The following is a 21,917-nucleotide window of genomic DNA, read 5'->3' as shown; positions in this document are numbered from 1 at the left end:
CATTTTAAATGCAACATAAATAAAAAAATAAATAAAAAAATAAACAAACAAATAAATAAATGATAATTTACACTTTGAATATGATGCACTAGTGCATTTAGCAACATAAATGTTTGCAAAAGCTGAACAGAATGAATGCTTTTCAACTGCTTGCACTTATATGATTTCTTTCAAGTTACATTTTAAAGCTACTATACCTACTGTACAGAATGGTTTACTAAAACAGTCATTAATATTGATTAGACCTGAATACACGTTCCAGGAATCTACTGCTCAAGGTTTATATTTAATCTTACAAAATCAGCAATTATATATTTGTAAATATAGATCTATATCTATACACACACACACACACACATATATATATATATATATATATATATATATATATATATATATATATATATGCATGATTATATAATCATTGGTAGCATTGGTAGAACATAACACAAACACTAATCAATGACACACAAAATGACAGAATCACAAAACATTAACTTCTCTTCCACTATCAGCAAACAACAACAATAAAACCCAGATTAAGCATCGACTGCATTAGTAATGTAATGTGTAGGGTTAGGGGCAGGTGCAAGGACAGCACACATGACTAAGGCAGGACAGGGGAGCAAACTCATATACACCAGCCCTTCCTCTAACCCTAACCATTCATATTAAATTACTAAACACCTTTTTCCTAAAATACCACTAATAAAGGCAAAGGGGCACAGAACACTAGCAGCAGCAATAAGGCACAACACTACATATATCCCCCTACCTAACCTGCAAATACTTGCACCTATATACTACTTGCTATAATGTCTTGCCTATTTTCAAAACCACCACCACCACCTTTCCAGTCAACCATTCCTTTTCTTGAATGCTTTTACATACCTGCACTATACAAATCTCTAATTCAACCAAATGTGATTCTCACAAATGTGCAGTCACTCATTTGAGTATTTGCTCTTTATGATCACTCATTTGTATTTCTCACATATGTATTTTGTACCAAATGAATGACAACCATATATAAATACATACGTATACATACACATACACTCATAAATATGAGTACAGTTCCTTTTGTTGAATGTTCATTTGTTCAACAGAATGAAATGCAGGATAGTGTGTGTGAATATCTGTTTTACTGAATGTTTGCTTTGCAGAAATAAATAAAGTTGGCTTGTGCTGGGGCTGGATGTGTGTATGTGAGTATTTGTGGGTTAAGGTTTGAGTAGGGGTTAAGTAAGGGGCTTGTACATACATGTGTGTTGGTGCACATGTGTGTGTGTTTGTGTGAGAACATGTCTTTACTATTTATTTATTAGTCTTTGTTGACAGAGAAGGCCCCGCTAGAAAAAAAAAAAAAAACACTTATAGAATAGGCCTGAGGAGAAAATTTTTTGATATATAAACATATATTATATAGACAATTCTTAAGACCTCTATATATACAAACAGATAGTTGTTTTGTAGTGATTGTATAAAATATAAAACAAAAACAAAAGTAAAATGCTGTGTCCGTATGAAGATAAAAAACAACCAGTAATCATAAAGAAGCAAAAACTATCAAAATGGATGGAAGCAAGAATCACAACAATAATCCACAGCAAAATGTTTATTGTAGTTAAGCGCTTTTGTCGGCCTTAAGCCTCAGAATTCATCAGAAAACACATTTCTAAAAAGTGTCATGCTTAAATAGAAACACAAAATCACATGGTCACAATATCTCACCCCCCAATTAGTAAAAAGTTGATTAATTAATTTGAATGAAATTATTTAAAATAGCCAGAGCTATAAACATTTATAATTTATATTTTACAATACATGTACTTAATATAATGTAAATATTACCAATAAATAAATCAATATTTTATGAACATCAATTTCAAATGAATTGAGTTACTACATAAAATGTTATTTTAAAGTAAACACATATAATCATTTGATACAACTTGTGCATGTTGCCATAATAAATAATGAATGAATGCATAGTGACAGGTGCAGTTTTGTATGCACCAACATACTTCTATCTATATACATAAAGAAAATATATGTAATAATGTTGTACACACCTTAACCAAGAAACCAAGTGTGTGAAAAACACACACTATGTGATGGTCACATATGGAACTCGGCTTTTAATTTTAATAGGCTGGATATGGATGCGGTGTCATTAAGACCGGGGTTGACCATGGCATTAACCCGAAGTTGCCACACTAACTCCCTATACTCCAAAAACATATCTTTTGGCCCACCCCTCATGTCTTTATTCACCATTTGTTCCAAACCTGAAAATCTGAAAGAATGACAGCTGCACTCAAACATGTCTAGCCAAAGCATCGCTCAAATTTAACTTACATATGTCGTACATGTGTTGATATATCCGTTTGTTTAAGGCATTTTTAGTTTTACCAATATAAAATTTAGCACATACATGACAAATTGCAATATAGACTAGGCATTTTGCAGCCGTGTCAATATGGAGATTAGTTCCACACCGGGAACAAGTTTTGCAGTCTTATCAGCTGGCTGTGCATTGAACGATAGTCCGAGTGGTTCATTTATAGTAAATGAAGGAGGAGTAATGAACCCGGTGATGGGAAGCCAGAGAAGAACAGGTTTAAATATTATTTGTAGTGAAGATATTTTAAATGGATGTTTAGCCCCAACAGAAAACCCTTTCTGTATTGAAGAAAGGGGTGTGTTTGAAGAAACGATGAGTAATGCTCTCAATTTACAAGAATGTTTTCGCACACTAGAAAGTGACTTTTCTATGCTAAAATGCATTCAGTGGGCTAATTTATTTTTTGACAATAGTTTGAAAGTTAAACAAGTCCCAAAGGGACTAAGACTAAAGATTCTGCCAGCTGGGAAAGAAAAATCTGCCTAAAGATTTAACTGACAAATGGCTGGAGATTAATCAGAAGGCAGGGCTTCAGTATATGGAAGTGCTTTGTGACTTTCACAACAGTAAAATTGTGAAACTAACTGAAAAGTTAAAAACGAACTATGTCAAGATAAAAGAAATTACTTCTGTTGAAAATTTCAATAGTAAGATGGCCATTATACAGGAAAACTTGCTGAAGTTAAATGAAGAGCTGAAGAAGAGGAAAACTAAGACATTTTTAAGAGATTGTAATGAATATGCTGGGGGTGTGGCATTAGCATATGGATTACAGCTTCAGAGCATTATACAGAATAATGAGATGACGGGGAATGTTGCATCAATGGAGGATGATGTGAATACACTTAGAAGATCGGAGAGGCTGAATAGCAGGGCCAACAGCCAAGTGACTGGTCAAGAAAGCACAAAAACAACAACTGGAACTATGTTCAACAGCAAAAATTAATATAAACAGGTTCAAGTGGCTAAAGCACCTGAACAAGCAGTGAGGCTGAAAGTTAGAGATGCCAACAAAACTAACCAAATAAGTGTAATGTCCCAGCCCAAAGGAAACCAAATGACTGAATATCAACAGACTATAGATGTGTATCAGAGGACTGATAACCAGCAAAGATCTTGGGCCCAAGTAACAGCTGTAGGAAATCAGGAGAGATTCAACCATCCAAACAATTACCAACAACAACAGTGAAAAAATGGATATGGCAGGAGAGGGCCAGGGAAGAACTGGAACAGAAAGAAACAATTCTGGAAGACATAGATACAGTCAATTTTAAAATTATAAACTTATCTAGCAAAAAATTAACTAAAGATGACTATTGTGTGCTGAGCAAGGGGTGGAACTTTGCCCCAGCTCAAAGAGCAAACAAATTGACTATGATTAATGAAATTAGAGACTATGTCAGAAAACTTAATTTAAATGCCTTGTTTGGATCTCAGAAGCAATGTAACATTGAATTTTATAAGGTGAGTTGTTACAATCTGCCCTTAATCAAGGAATTAGGAATGTTCTTGAATGTCTGTGAGTCACAAATGTTGGAAATGTTAGATAGTGAAGCTATGTTTAAATATTATAATCTAACTTGGAAAGAAAAGGAATGTTTTGATGCATTAATCAAAAATGAAGATGTATTAGTCTTTAAAGCTGACAAAGGTGGAGCAATGGTGTTGCTGGATAGAAATGTATATGAACAAAAAATGGGGGAAATTTTAACAGATAAAAAAAATTATAGAATTGTTAATATGAAGGAAGTGAAAAAAGAATATACACATATTGCTTCCTGTATAGAAGAATGGTTCTATACAGGAAGAAAAGATGAAAGAACAAAGAGAAATCTGTCTAACACTAACCCTAAAATAAGTAGGATCTTTGGAATTCCAAAGATCCATAAAACCTTAGATTCACCACCCTTAAGACTGATAGTTGTAATTAGAAACAGCAAAACTGAAGAAATGTTAGTATTTGTAGACAAACATCTACAGAAGATAGTGCCGAAGAGTAAAACCTATATAAAAGATAGTTATGATTGTATGAATAAAATAGAAGGGATCCATGTATTAGACTCACATATATTAGTAACTTTATATATCAATTCTCTGTACACTATGATCCCAAATAAAGAGGGAATGGAAATGGTTAGAATTGAATTATTGAACTCTAAAGAGTTTTCTTTGAGTACTGTGGGACTCCTGATGGAGATGACTGATTTAGTTATGAGTTATAATTATTTGGATTTCTATGAGCAGAAGTATGTTCAGATGAATGGAGTTGCAATGGGTGCAGCCCTAGCCCCAAGTTATGCAAATGTTTTTATGCAAGGCTGGGAAACTGCCAATATATTGGAAAGTGAGTTTAATAAATGTATAGTACAGATGCTACGTTTTATTGATGATGTTCTTTTAATATGGGAAGGTTCCAAAAATGAGTTAGAAAACTTTCTTAATTACATCAATAATGTTTGTTCTTTTTAAAAAATGTTCTACAGTTATGGTGTAGATAAAATAATTTTTTTAGATCTTATTATATATAAAGATGGGAACAAACTTATTTCTAAAATATACAAAAAAGACTTTCAAAACAATATGTATTTGCATTATTCCAGCCTACATCCAAGGAACGCTAAAATGAATATAGTTAAGAGACAGTTAAAAAGGATAAGTAATTTAACAAAAGAAGACAATCTGATTGAACAAGAAGCTAAAAATTTCTGCAAAAGAATGCAAACAAGAGGGTATCCACAAGGAGAAGTAGAAGTTTTATTCAAAGAAGAACTGGAAAAAAGAAAAACAAATGTAGTTCATAGAAACAGCATTGATGGCAGAATTTAGAACATAGCTTTAGGACAGCATTATCAGTACAAACTAGCACAGATTTTAACACAATAAAAACATTGTAAGGAGAAACTGGGGAATTTTGAAAGGTAATAGAGAAATTGTGGAAATGTAGGAAGTGAATCTAGGTTTGTGCAAAAAAGGGCCAACAATTATAAAGATTATTTTCAGAGTAAATTAAATAGGCCAAAAGAAGTCTAAGAGAAGTCTAAGAGAGGGATGGTAAAATGTTATAATTTTAATTGCTGTCAATATTTATTTACTGACAGCAACAAATTGTTAGTTGGGAAAACAGTAGTACAAGTCCCTGGTAGATTTACATGTAAAGTAAAAAATGTAATGTGCTTATTAATGTGTTTTGAATGCAGATAATTTTATGTAGGGAGAACTAAGAGAGGACTATGCAGAAGAACTTATGAACATAATTATGCAATTACACACGGAGACATGAAGAATGCCATGAGTAAACATTATATAGAGAAGAAATGCAAAGTAAATTTTAAATACATAGTATTGTATGATCTAAATTCTGAATATAATACCATCAATATTGAAGAAGAGTTAGGTTGGTTAGAATATTGTTGGCAAGTGAGGCTTACTGCATGCTTTCCTCCAGGATTAAATAATAGTTAAGAGTTTATAATGTATTTAAAGAGGAAGGGGCTAAAACATTAGGTTAATATTATGTTAATATTATTAGTATGTATTTTGTAAGCTGTTTTATAGTACATGAATTTTAGGATGACTATATGTTTAAATTATAATTATGCAATGAGCTACTAAGCATATAAATAAATTATAATTATGCAATGAGCTACTAAGCATATAAATGGTTTTATTTCAGTGTGAAGCCTTAGTCTGAAGAAGGCTCCGACTGAGGAGATGAAAGTGCTCACTATTGGCTTTGGAATAAATTTGTTTTTTATCTTCATACAGACACAGCATTTTACTTTTGTTTTTGTTGTGGATTTATTTGCTTGCTGCTAGCTGAAGAAAATATAAAACAAGTAATCTTCTTTCCATTCATCACTGATGGGTTCGGTTTCCAGCCCTCGGAACCAAGTTGGCCTATTACCAAGCTTGCGCCAGCCAAAAAACACTTGAGCTAAGTTTCTACCCAGAATGCTCTTCTCCCTGTTACCTCAGATCTCGTTTGCCACATAGCCATAAAGCCGCGTTTCAGCCGAGCTCTCAGCTAAGTGAAATCTTTTTTGATATTTGTGTAAAAGTTTTTGGATATCTTCATATTTTACTAAACCTTTAGTATTGCTCATGTTTCTTCTTCGGTCTAACCTTATTCTTTCAACTCAACCAATTATTACCATTGGTAAACTTTAAGTACCATTGTTGGTATGGCCTTTTCCCTTACCCTTGTGGTATTTCTTCTTTCCCTTAACCTTGTGGTATTTCTTCAGTACCATAGCTGGTATCTTTTCTCTTGTTTAACCTGTTAGCCTTTATCTTTATTCATGCAGTGTGTTGTTACATTCTTGATTTTCTGAGGTTTTCTTGTGATTTTTTTGAATGGAGTTGACTTCATTATTGTTAGATTATACAGTTAGTTGTGGTGTCCTTTTTCTACCAAGATTTCAGATAAGAAGGGTACCTCTGGCTTTAAGTATTGTATGTCTTGTAAAGGCACGTTACCTAACAGTGATTTGCATGATGACTGTGTATACTGCTTGGGAGTGGCCCACCTTTCGGTGCAGCCTCCATGTGATATTTGTCAAAGTTTTAGCCAGTGCACTCTTAATAAGTGCAAAAATAAACTCATTCTGAAGGGGTTACTCAAGTCTCCCTTCTCAGAGGCCATTTCTGCAATGGAGATCTCAACCCCTCCTTCTAAGGACAAAAAGAGATTCCATTCTGTTCCTTCTTCAATCTGCCTCTTTGGTTCTGCCTTCCTCGGCTCTGAACATCTCAAAACCTTTGATACTGATGCCTGCTTTGGCACACGCCCTGCCTCCAGCACCAATCATTGACCTTACTATGCCTATTTTGACTTTGGCACCTGTAGCTACTTCAGCTCAGGGTGCAACTTCGACTACAACTTCAGTTTCCATTTTGTAACCGACCGTTTTGTCTCCGAGTGCCACTTCAGCACAGAGCGTTGTACCGACCTCACTGGATCTGACCCCTTTGCTTCCGGTCTCAAAACTAGAGACATCATTGCCAGTAGATCTTGCACCATGGATGTGATACTCCTCCTCCATAGACCCATTTCTGGCAGAAGCATATAGCCCATTTCTCGAACGTCCTGACTCCCCATCTGGAGTATCCACTAGATCCACCAGGAGCCTTTTGGAACATGACATGGTGCATCTTGTGGACCAGCTGTTGGTAGCCAGGGGGATTCCCCTCACTTTCTAAAACCCATACACCTGCCAGACTTGGGTTGCTTTATCCAGGGACTCCATCTTACACTCCTCCTTCCACCATCTCAGTTCTGAAGCCTTTTGCTCTGACATCCTTCTTGGAACCCATCACCTCGGCACCTACGGTGCATCTCACTCCAGCTCTGAGTTTGTCCCTTTGGTCCTCAGTTCACACCAAACCTGTCCTTCCTCAATCTGGGGATTAGAGGATGGGCGAGTCAGCCCGGGGTATAGTGCTGACTTTCTCCTCGGTTCCCTCCTTGACATCGATGGCTGTGTCCGTCACTATCCTGCTTGAGGCTTCAACTGTGGGGGTGGGTCCATCGGAGCAGGGTGTGACCCCGGTCCTGAGGTTGTCTTTCTCAGATCTGGGCTCCCATCCCTCTTCGGGTGGGCCTGCCTTTCACGCGATGGAGAGGGCTTTTGCTTCTGGCAGTACTGCTTTGATGTCAGAACCATATTTCTCTCCCCCTGTACTACAGCTGTCACAGACCACACCCCTGGGACACTGGGCAGAGAAGACACAGGACACCCCTGTTCAGGGGACCCACTCTTCCAAGTCCTCCTCAGAGACCCCACTGAGGAGCCCCCTCAAAAGAAGACATGCAAGAGGAAGCAAGTGGACTCACCTGAGTCCTTAACAGAAGACATGGATTACAATGATGATGAAGGGTCAAGGGTCCCCATGGTCACCTCCTGATGATGTCTTCTTCTGAGACATCCTGGAGATGTTAAAGTAGAGAGGTGACTGTAAGCCCTCCAACCCTTTGTCTGAGGAGTTCGTGTTCCTGCAGGCTTTATGTGCCCGGCTGTGTACCTCTTTGGTGACCCTGCTTGCCAATGAGCTCATCCAGCTCATTGTACAGCGAGCATAGAAGAACCCTGATTGCATTGAGGTGATCCCCGGAGACCAGACAAAATTCTGTCCCCTCCTGTGGAGAATCCGCACTGGTCCAAAGGGTTACCAGTTGATGCTTTGGTGCTGGTGCTGGCCAAGAAAAAGGACCTGGCTGTAGAAAGTCCCACTGTCCACCCACCCAACAGGTAGTCCCAGGTGGAGGACAGACTTGGGAAGTGTGTTTTTGCATCAGGGACCTTTACTATATGCTCCCTGAATTATTTGGCACATTTTACGAGGCTCCAGAGAGACTTGATCTCCGAACTCTCTGGGACTCTCACAGGACAGTTGTCTGATGAGGTCAGGGACAAAGTGGCCTTGTAGCTTGCAACCTTGGAATCAATATCCAACTCGTCCATGAGTTTGCTCTCACATGCAACCAAAGGGGTGGCTAGAGCAGCGGGTTCAGGCATTGTTATGAGGCATCATGCCTGGACGTGCATCTGTGATCTCATGGACCCCTTCAAGTCTTCCTTTTTGAATGCTCCCATCGAAGCTTCATCCCTCTTTGGCTCCAAAGTGAAGGACACCCTAGCCAGGTGCGAGCAAGATGGAAAAACCCTGTCTGCTGTAAGCCTATGGTTTTCCAACCTTCAACGTGCCTTCTCCAGGAATCAGAGGAGTGGGAAAATGTGGTATAAGAAATCTCAGGGTCCTTTCTGTGCCACACATGGTGATGATACTCCCAGAAGCAGAGGGGGTAACAATTCTGGAAGATGCCCCTATAGAGACAAAGGGAGTCCTCACAAACAAGGCTCCAGGGACTCCTTCTCTGGACACCCTTATCAACGCTCCTGTGGAGCGGCCGGATTGCTTACCTTTGGAAGCAGTTGGGGGATGTTTCTCTCTGCACCAAGCTACCTGGCACTCTATCACCACCGATCATTGGGTGCAGAATATTATCACCAGAGGTTACACCATTCCCTTTCTTGTCAGCCAAAATTTCCAAGAAAACTTCCAGATGTTCCACCCAGTCAAAGGGAAGAAGCAGCTTCAGAGATTATAAAGCTGTCTCAAAAAAGAGTCATCCAACCAGTCCCATCAGACCAGCACAGATCCAAATTTTACTAGAGATTCCTTTTGGTGCCAAACAAGATGGGAGTGGAGACCCATTCTGGATCTTAGCAACTTAAACAAGTCTGTAACCCACACCAAATTTCAGATGGTCACTGGTCAGTCCTTGCTTCCCTTTTTAAGAGAAGGTGACTAGATGTGCTCAATAGATCTCTGGGATTTGTATTATCACATCAAGATGGACAAATGCTCCAGGAGTCTGCTTCGCTTCTGGCTAGGAGCCAGTCATTACCAATTCTGTGCCCTGCCATTCGGTCTCTCTACAGCCCCCAGAGTGTTCACGAAATGCATGGCAGTGGTAATAGCTCACTTGAGACTAAAAGGATTCCAGGTGTTTCCATATCTAGATGACTGGCTCCTTACCGCCCCCACCAAGCATCTTCTGGTAACTGCACTACAACATACTCTCTCTCTGGCAAAATTGTTGGGAATACTGATACATTAGGAGAAATAAAATCGTATCCCTACACAACAAATAGAGTTCATTGGAGCAGTGTTCAATACTCAGTCCTGTCTGGTATCACTCTCTCTTCACATCGATTGATGCTTCAAATCCAAGTGATTCTTTCTCAAGCATCAGCCTCTGCAAGGGAAGTTCTTCAAGCTCTAGGTTCTATTGCTGCATCAATTCCAATAGTGCCTCTTAGCAAAGCTAAATATGGGAATTCTGCAATGGCTCCTTCTGTGTCAATGGTTCCCAAACTGTCATCTCCTGGATTACAAGACTTGAATAACCAACTCCTGCAAGCAGGACCTGCTTTGGTGGATGAGGCCAGACATAGATCTTTGGAGCTGCCCATTTCAACCCTCCCAGCCCACAGCCATTATGACCACGGATACGTCTCTGATCGGGTGGGGGGGCCATTTCCAGGGAAAGACTGTCCAAGGCACATGGTCCACCTCAGAGGCCCACCTGCATATCAGTGTTCTGGAACTGAGAGCTGTGCTGTTAGCATTGTAGGCATTCCGTCTGGCTCTCCCCTCCAGGACAATTGCAATTCAATCAGACAATATGTCAGTGGTCTGGTACATCAACAAGCAAGGAGGAACCAAGTCCTACCCCCTATGTTGAGAAGCCATGAGAATTTGGGAGTGGGCAATAGCTTCCAACCACTTGTTGACAGCAATGCATATCTCAGGGAGCTCCAACGTGATTGTGGAGAAACTGAGCAGATGCATCCTCATGCCCCATGAATGGTCCCTCAACCCCAAGATGGTGTCTGTAATCTTCAGCCACTGGGGCCAGCCTTGCTGCTATCTTTTCACCTCCCCATCAAACACCAAGTGCAGCAGCTACTTCACCCTTTTTCCCCCGGAGGGGGAGTCACAGAGGGATGCTCTGATTCACGATTGGCCCATGGGACTTCTCTATGCCTATCCTTCCATTCCTCTGATCCCACAATCTCTAAAGAAAGCTCTTTGGTTGAGATGCAAGGTGATCCTCATAGCCCCATTCTGACCTCGACAAGTTTGGTTCCCCTTTCTTCGGCCTCACCTAGTATACCCACTGTGGATTCTGGACCCTCTACCAGATTTGATCACTCACCCCCAAGGGTTGAGTCATCTGAACCTGTCCAGTCTCAAGCTGATAGCTTGGTTTCTCCACTTCCGCTAGTCGCCAGGCAAGCTAATCTCTCCTCACCTGTTCGAGACATCATTCTGGCCTCTCACAAACCATCCACCAAAAGACTGTATCATGATAAATGGAAAAGGTTTTCCATTTCGTCCAAGGATAACATGCTAGACCTGTATTCAGCTCCAGTTACTGCAGTGCTTCAATACTTGGCTAAGTTTTTTGATAATGGAACCTCTGCCTCTACAGTATGAGTGCATCTAGTGGCAATTTCCAATTTCCACAATGCTATAGATGGCACCCCTCTTATCTCTTTATGCCTCTGCAAGGCTTTCCTCAAAGGGACTGCTCATTTCAGGCCTCCTCTCAGACAGGCCGTGGAACCATGGAACCTCACTTTAGTCCTCCAGTCTTTGACTCAAAAGCCCTTTGAGCCTGCTGCTAAGTGTGACCTAAAGTTCCGTCTTGGAAATCTTTGTTCCTGGTAGACATTACCTCTGCCAGAAGAGTTTTGGAGCTGCAGGAATTGTGTATCAAGAGGCCCTCACAAAAAACTCCAACACGTAGCAGAAAATAAACGTCAAACGCAGAGATGGAAAGTCAAAACGATTTAATTCACATATCCTGGTACCTCGGCAATTTGCCTTCAGTGGGACTTTTTGGTGTTTTGTTATGTATCAAGAGGCCCTACCTGGTCTTTCATAAAGACAGAGTGTCACATCTGACGAAAACCCATACTTTCTTCCCAAAGTAGTTTCTGAATTCTGTTATCCAGTCCATTGATCTACCAGTGTTTTTTCTGAGTTTTGCCAATAGAGGAGAGTATTGCCTTCACACCTTAGACATACATAGATAGTTAAGATTTTACCTAGACAGGACCAAACCTATCCATAAATCTGAACAGTTTTTCATCTCCTTTTTGGGACCCAAAATGGGAAAAGCTGTTTAAAAGGTTACATTATCAAGATGACTAAGGGACTGCATATGTGTCACCTATTCCCTCCATAATGAATCCATGCCAAAAGTTAAAGCCCACTCCACTAGATCTATGGCAACTTCTATAGCATTCCATTCCAGGGCATCCATGGATGACATCTGTGCAGCAGCTACTTGGGCTAAGCCTCATACCTTTATTAATCATTACATATTGGACCTGGTCTCTAGGGGGAGAGCTGCCTTCGGGTCAGTGGTACTCAGGAATGTTCTTCCATAAGGGCCACCCATGAACCTCAAGGTAGCTTGGGATTTTGTCCCATCAGTGATGAATGGAAAGAAGATTAACAACATTAGACAAAGAAGTTATGTCTTACCATAACATTCCATCTGTGTTGTCCATCTTCTTTCATTCATCACTTCCCACCCTCCTTCCCCCTCCAAAGGCTCCTGGGGATGCTTTGGGTCTAAGTGATGCACTAGGGTACTTGCGTAGAAGTGGCCACAGCTTTACTTCCTTTGTTAGCAAAGTTGATCTGAGGTAACAGGGAAAAGGGCATTCTGGGTAGAGACTTAACTCGAGAGTTCTTTGGCTGGCGAGAGCTTGGTAATAAGCTGACTCAGTTCCGAGGGCTTGGAACCGAACTCACCAGTGATGAATGAAAGAAGATGAACAACACAGATGGAACATTATGGTAAGACATAACTTCTTTTTTCTTCTATGGTGACATTATAATTGAAATTAAATTCCAAGAATAAAACAGTTTATGTGTAATAGAGAGTTATAGTACAGATGTTAAGAATAAATAAAATAAATACATAAGTAAAACTGAGGTAAGGAGTGCGTAAGAGGGAGAAATGTGTTGTACAGCTGAGGAGTAAAGGATAGGTAGTGCAGAGTTTGGGTTATGGTTGGCACACATTACTAAGCTGGTGCAGGATGGCAATTATATATTAAAATTATTTACATTTGTTTTGTTTTATTTTTATTAATGGTTTATTTCTGACAGTTTTTAAGGTAGTTTTAATTTTCCAAGCAGTAGCCCAGGTTTATGCATGCTATAGAAATGTCTAATAATGCAGGCTGAATAAGTATTTTTTTGAAAATGGGATATATATATATATATATATATATATATATATATATATATATATTATTTATTTCATTTATTTAGTTCGCATTTGTTAATTTTCAGTAGCAACAGTAGGCTTAAACAGCAAATAAATACAATATAAGAAAAATAATAACAAGAAACAGTGAACAAACACTAAATACAGCATAAGTTTGATAGAGTATAAACCTTATAGAAATAGATGAGTAACTTTTTGGAGGTACATGTCTCAGAAAAGGCAATACAAAGTAGAGCTATATGGATTACACCATTACCAGACATGAATTTCAGTGGTTGGATAAATTTAACTAAAATATAGTAGTTACATATATGTGTGTGTGTGTGCATATATGGGCCTATTTCAGAAGATTGAAAAACCAAAAGACTGAATCCCAAAAGACTGAAAATTCAAAATACTGAATGATGGAATTTACCTCTTTTCCAGTGCTGTGCGATCTTTGAGTTAGTAATATATAGTTAGCAGGGGGGGTCCCCCACATGAGGGGTGCAGGGGGGCTTGCCCCCTGCATTAAAATATGTTCATTATTTTGAATTTTCAGTCTTTTGGGATTCAGTCTTTTAGTTTGTCAGTCTTCGGTGTATGTGTGTATATGTGTGTCCTATCTTGCCTTCATTCTTACATGTGGGTTCAGAGCTGATCCTCGGCTCCAACTCAGCCAATTAAAGAAGCTTGGAGTCTCTAAGTTGGCTTGTGGCAAGGTAGGTATACCATCATGCAGTGGTATCAATCCTCAGATCTCGTTTGCCGCTTTACAAGTTCAGAAGTGCTCTTCTTGGCCATGGCTAAGTTAAACCTTTTCTTCTGTGTTTTCACATATATAGCTTATCTTTCTTAGATAGAATATAGTTAGAATACTTTTGATTAGATAATAGTTAATCTTAGCTATTGTTAAATAGTTGTTGCTGGTTTGTCAGCTGTTTGGCCGACATTTTTTCCGCACGACTGTCTTGTCAGTATCCCGTAGTGGTAGTTTAGATTATTTCTATTTAGAATTTGCTGTTTTTTTCTTGTTCAGCCCCTTTCTCAGCTCTTTATTAGCTTTGACAAGTGTGTATTTACATTACAGGACTTACTATATTTTAGTCCATTTTTTTGGTATTAGCTCTCTGCCTGTGTGTGCTTGCTTAGGTAACTTAGTTAACTGTTTCTAAGGGATAGGCCTGTTTAAGTTAGAGGACCTAGCCCTCTAATAATCTTGTCTTTTCTTTTAATAGTGTGGTGTGTTCCTTTCCCGTTCTTGGCAGGGCTAGGCCCATTTAAGTTAGAGGACCTAGTCCTCTCCTTGGCATTTCCTACTTTTTAGTGTGGTGTGTTATTTTCTCCTCCTTCTAGTAGTTAATGTCTGTTTTAGTTAGAGAACCTAACTAATTCCTTTTTGTATCTTTATAGCACATTTTTGCCTTTGCTTACAGTGTGAAAATTATGTCTAAGGAGTCTAAAGAGCAGGATCATAAACCTTTGGGTTTTAAGAAATGTCAAAAATGTACTCAGAAAATGTCTATAACGGATGGGCATAGTGTATGTGTCTACTGTTTGGGAGCCATTCACTTACAAGAGACTTGTACTTTTAGTCACTCATTTAGCTCAAGAGTCCTTCAAGAAAGGAAAAACAAATTGATTTTGAGAGGTCTCCTGAAACCATCTTTTGAGGAAGATTTAGGTAGTTCTTCTTCCTCACAATCTACAAAGTCTTCCTCTAGCCAGAAAGAAAAGATTGTTAAAAGGCCATCTCTGAGAAATCTGGACCTTCTGAGAAAATACCAAAAACTACTTAGACTCCCACCTCATTGGCTCCACTGCCTTTGGAGCTGACTGAGGTTATTACAACTGGCATGCCTGTATCAGCCCCAAGAACTTCAGAGCCAAAAAAGGATTTTTTTTAGCTCAGACACGGTCAACCAATACTCCACTGGACTTTCCTACTGTGAGATCACCTATTTTTTAAAGATCTCGCTCTCCAACCCTTTTCTTCAGGTCTTCTAGGAGCCTATCGGATGAAGATGTAGAGTGAGTGGTGCACAGACTTTTGAAGGCACCGGGGCTAGCAAATTTGCTCTCGGCTCCTGCCCAGCCGGCCTCGGAGCCATCTAAATCTTTGACATCCACTACTGTTCTTCCTCTGAGACATACCGGTCTGTCAGAGCCAGAATATCCAGTATTGCTTGCAGTAGAACTTTTGGCTCCAGCACTCCATGAGGCCTTACTGGAACCGTAATCTGCTCCAACACTCGTGGTGCCATCCGTACTGTCTAGGAGCAGAAGTTCACCAGTCGGCCCCAAGGGAGATTCTCGGACCCAAGCCTCTTTGGTTCCAAGTCTACCTCTTGGTGCATCGGCTTGACTGAGCTTGGCTCCTACATCAGCTTCAGAGCTGATCTCCCTGGAACTGGGGTTGCTTCTGCTTCTTCAGAACCAGTGGTGTCCTCGGAACCGGAGGAGTTGGCCTTTGAGCTGATGAGGAGCATGCTGGCCAAATCTACAGCTCTATGCAAGGATGCTGATGTTCTTCCCCCAAAAGCAGCAGCTTCTGTCTTGGCACCACCCTATCCACAGGACAGCAGAGATCTGCAGCCTCAGGAACACCCTCTGGGTGATCCCCATTCTTCTGAGACCTCCCCAGAATACCCTTTTGAGAAGCCTCCTCAGAAGAAAACATGCAAGAGGAAGCATGTAGACCCCCTCTGATGAGTCTGTCAGCTCTAACACTGACCTCATGGAGTCAAAAGGGTCCTCACAGTCATTCTCTGATGATATCTCCTTTGCAGGATATCTCTCCTTGAGATCCTAAAACAGAGAGGCATCTGGACTACCATCGCCCCTTCTAATGAGGAGTCAGTGTATCTGAAGGCTTTTGGATTTCAACCTTTAGCCTCTTGGGTGTCTCTGCCTTTTGATGAGCTCATGGACTTGGTCAGTCAAAAGGCGTGAGAATCACCTAACATGATGGAGCCAGTTCCTAGTAGTCCAAACATGTTTTTGTCAGCCCCAAAGGAAAAAGATTTCTTGACTAAAAGTGTGCCGGTAGATGCTATGGTGGTGTCAGCAGCCACCAAGAAGGAGCTTGCAGAGACATCCTCATCTGTCCATCTGCTGAACAAAGAGTCTCAAATGATGGACAGATACATTTTACAAGGCTTCAGAGAGATCTCCTGAAGGAACTAGGAGATACTCTATAAGGTACTTCAACTGCGGAGGTACCAGAAAAGGTTACCACTCAGTTATCCACCTCAAACTCCATAGTGAATTCCTCCATGAGATTGATATCATATGCAGCAGATGGAGCAAGTAGGGCAGTGGGTACAGGAGTTTCCCTTAGGAGACACTCCTGGATGTGCTTGTGTAACTTTGCCAAACCCTTTAAGTCTACCTTCACTAATGCCCCTTTTGACAGTTCCTCACTTTTTGGAACAAAAGTTAAGGATACACACACTAGATGTGAGAAGGAAGGGAAAACTCTCTCTGCCATTGGAGAAAGGTGGTAAGATGTGGTTCAAGAAATCACAGAGATTTTTCCCAGATGCACAAGGTGATTCCTTCCCCAGGGGCAGAGGAGGAGGAAATAATGGTAGATGCCATCTTAGAGGCAGAGGGGGCCTGCAAAACCAGGGTGACCATCATTCCTTTTGCAGATGTCCCTATTAGTGGTCCTGGAAGGATGCCCAACTGTGCTACTCTGGAGCCAGTCGAGGCGCGTTTATCTTTATACCCAGAGGCATGGCACAACATCATAAAAGACAAGTGAGTACAAAACATACCCTTTTCCTACCCCCTCCTTGAACCAGAAAAATCCCAGATATTCCATGCAATCTCAGGGATCAAGCAACCATAGAAATCCAAAAGTTGCTAAACAAAAAAGTCATCCAAACCATCCCCACAGACCAAATAGGATTCAGAACTTACTTGAGATTCCTTTTAGTACCAAAAAGAACAGGGGACTGGAAGCCCATATTGGATCTCAGCAAACTAAACGAATCAGACAAGAAGTCCAAGTTCCAAATGGTGACATTGCAGTCGATACTTCCCTTTTTAGGGAAAGACAATTGGATGTGCTCGATAGACCTCCAAGATGCATACTACCACATAAAAATGGACAGAGCATCGAGGAGTCATGCTTCCGTCTGGGAGCCAGTCACTATCAGTTTCGTGCTCTGCCCTTTAGTCTCACTACAGCTCCCAGAGTGTTCAAATGCGTGGCAGTAGTAAGAGCTCACTTGAGACGTCTTGGACTCCAAGTGTTTCCATACCTGGATGACTGGCTCCTAACTGCCACCACCAAGCATCTACTTCAACAGGCCAGAGACATGTCCCTACAAATTTGTGCTCAGCTAGGCATTACAATAAACTTGCAAAATTTGGCTTGTTGTCCTGTCAACATATTACCTTTATAGGCACAGAAATAGTTTTGATGATGGCTCGCCACTCCACCGATAGAATTGTGAATCTCAAACGACAGATATTGCTTCTTCTTCCCAAACCCAAGGTTAAGGCAAAGATAGTACTCAAACTGCTGGAAACAATGGCCTCAACCATAACCCTCATTCCCTTAGCCAGGATGAATATGAGAATTCTACAGTGGTTACTATTCTCCCAGTGGTCACTTCAGGAACTTCCTCTATCTCACCTAATGATAATAACAGAAACTTGCAAGAAGGATCTTCATTGGTGGATTCAATTCAACGAGTTAACCATCGGGAGACCATTTGTTCCACATCAACCTTTTGCTACTGTGACCATGGATGCTTTCCAGATAGGGTGGGGGGTATTACCTGGGAAAGATGGTCCAAGGCATATGGCAAGAGCATGAGGCCCATTTGCACATCAGTGTTCTAGAGATGAGAGCAGTACTTCTGGTGTTGCAAGCACTCCACAACTCTCTTCCTCTAGGGATGATTGCATTCCAGTCAGACAGTATGTCACTGGTATGGTATATAAACAAACAGGGAGGAACCAGATCATACCCACTTTGCTGAGAGGCTCTGAGGGTTTGGCAGTGGACAATCTCTTCCCAACACTTTCTAACCGCAATGCACATCCCGGGAAAGTCCAACGTGATAGCTGACAAGCTCAGTAGGACAATATTGATGCCTCATGAGTGGTCTCTAAGTCACAACATAGCAGAAGAGATCTTCCGCAAATGGGGCCAGCCATGCTGCAATCTTTTTGCCACTCCTATGAATGCCAAATGCAGCAGCTACTTTGCCCTAATCCCCCCTCCAGTGGAGACACCGAGAGATGCACTTGTTCTCAATTGGCCCACAGGACTTCTTTATGCTTTTCCCCCATTTCCCCTCATATCAAAAGTCATTCAGAAAGCAAAATCCTTGGGAAGCAAGATGATTCTCATTGCCCCATATTGGCCTCGTCAGATTTGGTTCCCCTTTCTTTGGCCTTTTCTACTAAAAGATCCATGGATTCTGGACCCATTTCCAGACCTTCTGACACATATTTCAGGAACGCTCCATCCTTCTCTCCAAACTCTCAACTTGACAGCTTGGCTGCTTCACTTCCAACTTTAGTCAGGCTTCAGGATTTCTCTCCGGCAGTAAAACACATTTTGATATCCTCTCATAAGGTTTCTAGCAGAAAAATATATGCTGGTAAATGTAAAAGGTTTTCTTTCTGGGCTCAGACCAAAAACACAGAGACCCCTTCACTGCCCAATTTCTTCAATTTTGGATTTCCTTTTGGAACTCTTCCAACAAGGCTCAGCCACTGCTACAATTAAAGTCCATCTAGCAGCTATCTCCAGTTTCAACTTGGGACAGCATACACCTAACTTGATGGTACATAGACTGTGTAAAGCCTTTTTGAAAGGCACTTCCTTATTGAGATCTTAATTTAAAGAACCTGTCCCTCATTGGGACTTAAACTTTGTCCTATCACACTTAACCTCACCACCCTTTGAACCTTCTTCCACATGCAATCTAAAGTTCCTCTCTTGGAAAATGATTTTTCTGGTAGCTATAACCTCAGTTACAAGGGTTTCAGAGCTACAAGTGTTTTCTGTCAAACCACCCTATTTGATTTTTCATAAAAACAGGGTTTCGCTTTGAACTAACCCATCCTTTGTCCCTAAGATTTGCTCTCAATCTAATATTAACCAATCTATTGAGCTTCCAGTGTTCTTCTCTAACCATACCAACAAGGCAGAATACAGACTGCACCAACTTGATGTGCATAGACAACTTAGGTTCTATCTCCACAGAACTAAAGATTTCAGGAAGTCAGATCAGTTGTTCATATCCTTGTCAGAGGCAAGAAAGTTATGCCAGTCTATAAAATCACATTATCTAATTGGCTTTCCAATTGCATAACTTTTATATACTCTTCTAATAACAAGGAACTCCCCTTCAGAGTTAGAGGTCACTCAACCAGGTCAGTAGCAACATCCACTGCTTTTCAAGCCAGAATTTCAATGGACAGTATTTGTGCAGCTGCGACTTGGGCAAGCTCACATACTTTTATCTCTCATTACAAAGTTGATTTGGCCTCCAGGGACAGAGCTTCCTTTGGTTCCACAGTGCTCAAGAGTGTATTCCCATGAGCCACCCAAGAAAAAGGTGTTAGGTACGCTGTCCCACATGTAAGAATGAAGGCGAGATAGGACAACATAACATAAGTTATGTACTCACCATAACGTTCTATGTTCGTTGTCCATATTGCCCTTTATTCTTATGAATCCACCCACCTACCCCTGTCCAAATAATCCTAGAGGACCTGGTAGGAACATTTTTGCTCTTTTCCTTTATGTTGGAGACCTTTTCACTATTGTTTCTCCTTTACCTGAGGGTACAGAATAACTATTTTATATTATAGTCAGCAGCAAACAAGATCTGAGGATTGATACCACTGCATGATGGGATGCCTACCTTGCCATGAGCCAGTTTAGAGACTACGAGCTTCTGTAATTGGCTGAGTCAGAGCTGAGAATCAGCTCCGAACCCACATGTAAGAATGAAGGGCAAGATAGACAACAAACATACAACGTTATGGTGAGTACATAACTTCTTTTTGTATATATATATATATATATATATATATATATATATATATATATATATACTATGTCAGATAATTGAGTTTTCAGAAACTCGAAATTCATATACTAGAGACCATATGATTGAGTTTTCAAAAACCTGAACATCAAAAAAAAAAAAAAAAACACAACCCCCCCAAAAATCGACCTTTTCTTTTTACATTTTTGAAGGGGGAGGTCCCTGCACACCCATGTGGGGGGCTGCACCCCTCCACACCCCCTGCAAATTATATATACCAGCTCCGAGATTGCACTACAGTGAGGAAAAGGGTAAATTTCTCGATCACCACTGTACCACGATCTCCATTCAAAAGCTTCAGGTTTTCAAAAGCTGAATCAGATCTACATTAATTGAATGAAAGTACATTTCAACAAATGTTACTTACCCAAGCTGATTCCACCGAAACCTCTTCTTAACGAAAGCACAGACTGCCAAATTCCTTTCCCTGTGAAAGGAACCACTTGGCCACCATGGTGACCTGTGCCTTCTCTTCCCTTTAGTGAAATCTCAGAGTTGATATATTTAAGTAGGGGGATGTGATTAGGTTTGGTCCATTTTGGTTCGTTACCATGGTAGCCAAGTGGTTCCTTTCACAGGGAAAAGAATTAGGCAGTCCGTGCTTTTGTCAGGAAGAAGTATCGGTGGAATCATCTCAGGTAAGTAACATTTGTTGAAACTTACTTTTCTTCAGTGAATGTAGATTTGCTCAATCATATGGTCATATGTATGGGTTCCCTCCTTAAGACTGAATATGTAATGGGTTGGCAGCTGTTTAGCTGACCATTTATGGTCGACTAAGCAGCTGTTTGGTAGGTGTCTGAGACTGAATAAGTTCAAGTTCCCAGGTTGGGGGATATGTCCTTACCTGTGTTTGTGCAATCCTGAAGTTAGTGTATATAATTAATATAAATAGGTTCATACATTCATTTAAAATATTTTTATATTTTACTATTTATTTAAAAATGAAAATTATTTAAATTTTATGTTTAAGATCTGCACTTTTTGTTTTCAAAAAGTGCTTAAAAGATGTAAATAATTAAGTGCTATGTAAATTAAAAAAACTTGCCTTTTTCATTATAAAAATATAAAAATGTCCCTCCTGTTTTACAGAAATCAATAAATACATGATGAGATTTGCTTCAGGACCTCCATAACCTACTGTGCCCCTTGAAGAGGTCAAAGGTTGGCATATCACTGGTCTGTCTGTATATTCTTAATGAGATCTGGTAACTTTACTTCCTACATTGTTAACTATATACAAATGACTGCATGAAATAAGCTACCTAATGAAGTAAGAAATTAACAAACATTGGAAGCATTTAAAAAGCCATTAAAAGAGCATCTACAAAATGAAGCTATTTGCACATGCTTTCATGACACTGGATAAAACTCAATGTAGTGAGATCAACATGCTCTGTAAGTTACTCCATTATTTGGGAAGGCTGTTGTCAAATCCAATTTAATAAATCAGTAGTCACCAAATAAAATAGGATAAACATGTTGCAAGCATGAAGTTACAATTAAGTGCTTTCATCCACACTATATTCATAGAGTTCTTCAGAACTGTTTTTTGTAATTGAACCAAATACACAAACTTCCCCATATTTAAAGTAGTCAAATGAATTCATTGCACTAATAATTAACAATTAACAAAACA

At 40.0% G+C, this 21,917-nt stretch overlaps 1 protein-coding gene across 3 annotated transcripts in view; it reads left to right on the top strand.

Moving 5' to 3' along the window:
* The window catches only part of LBHD2 (LBH domain containing 2), a 939,756-nt gene that overhangs the window by 269,727 nt on the left and 648,112 nt on the right, over nucleotides 1–21,917 (top strand). The window contains exon 2 of one of the 3 annotated variants that reach the window (XM_044074526.1): nucleotides 21,371–21,486. The exons of the other annotated variants lie outside the window; for them this stretch is intronic. The gene's annotated coding sequence lies outside the window, so the exon portion shown is untranslated. The remainder of the gene's footprint in view (nucleotides 1–21,370; nucleotides 21,487–21,917) is intronic. 3 annotated transcript variants of the gene reach the window in all.

Source organism: Protopterus annectens, chromosome 6.part0 (genome assembly GCF_019279795.1).
Source record: "Protopterus annectens isolate FY-2018-M chromosome 6.part0, PAN1.0, whole genome shotgun sequence".
NCBI lineage: Eukaryota > Metazoa > Chordata > Ceratodontiformes > Protopteridae > Protopterus > Protopterus annectens.
Note: the sequence above shows the minus strand (reverse complement) of the source record. Positions and strands in the feature narration are given on the sequence as shown.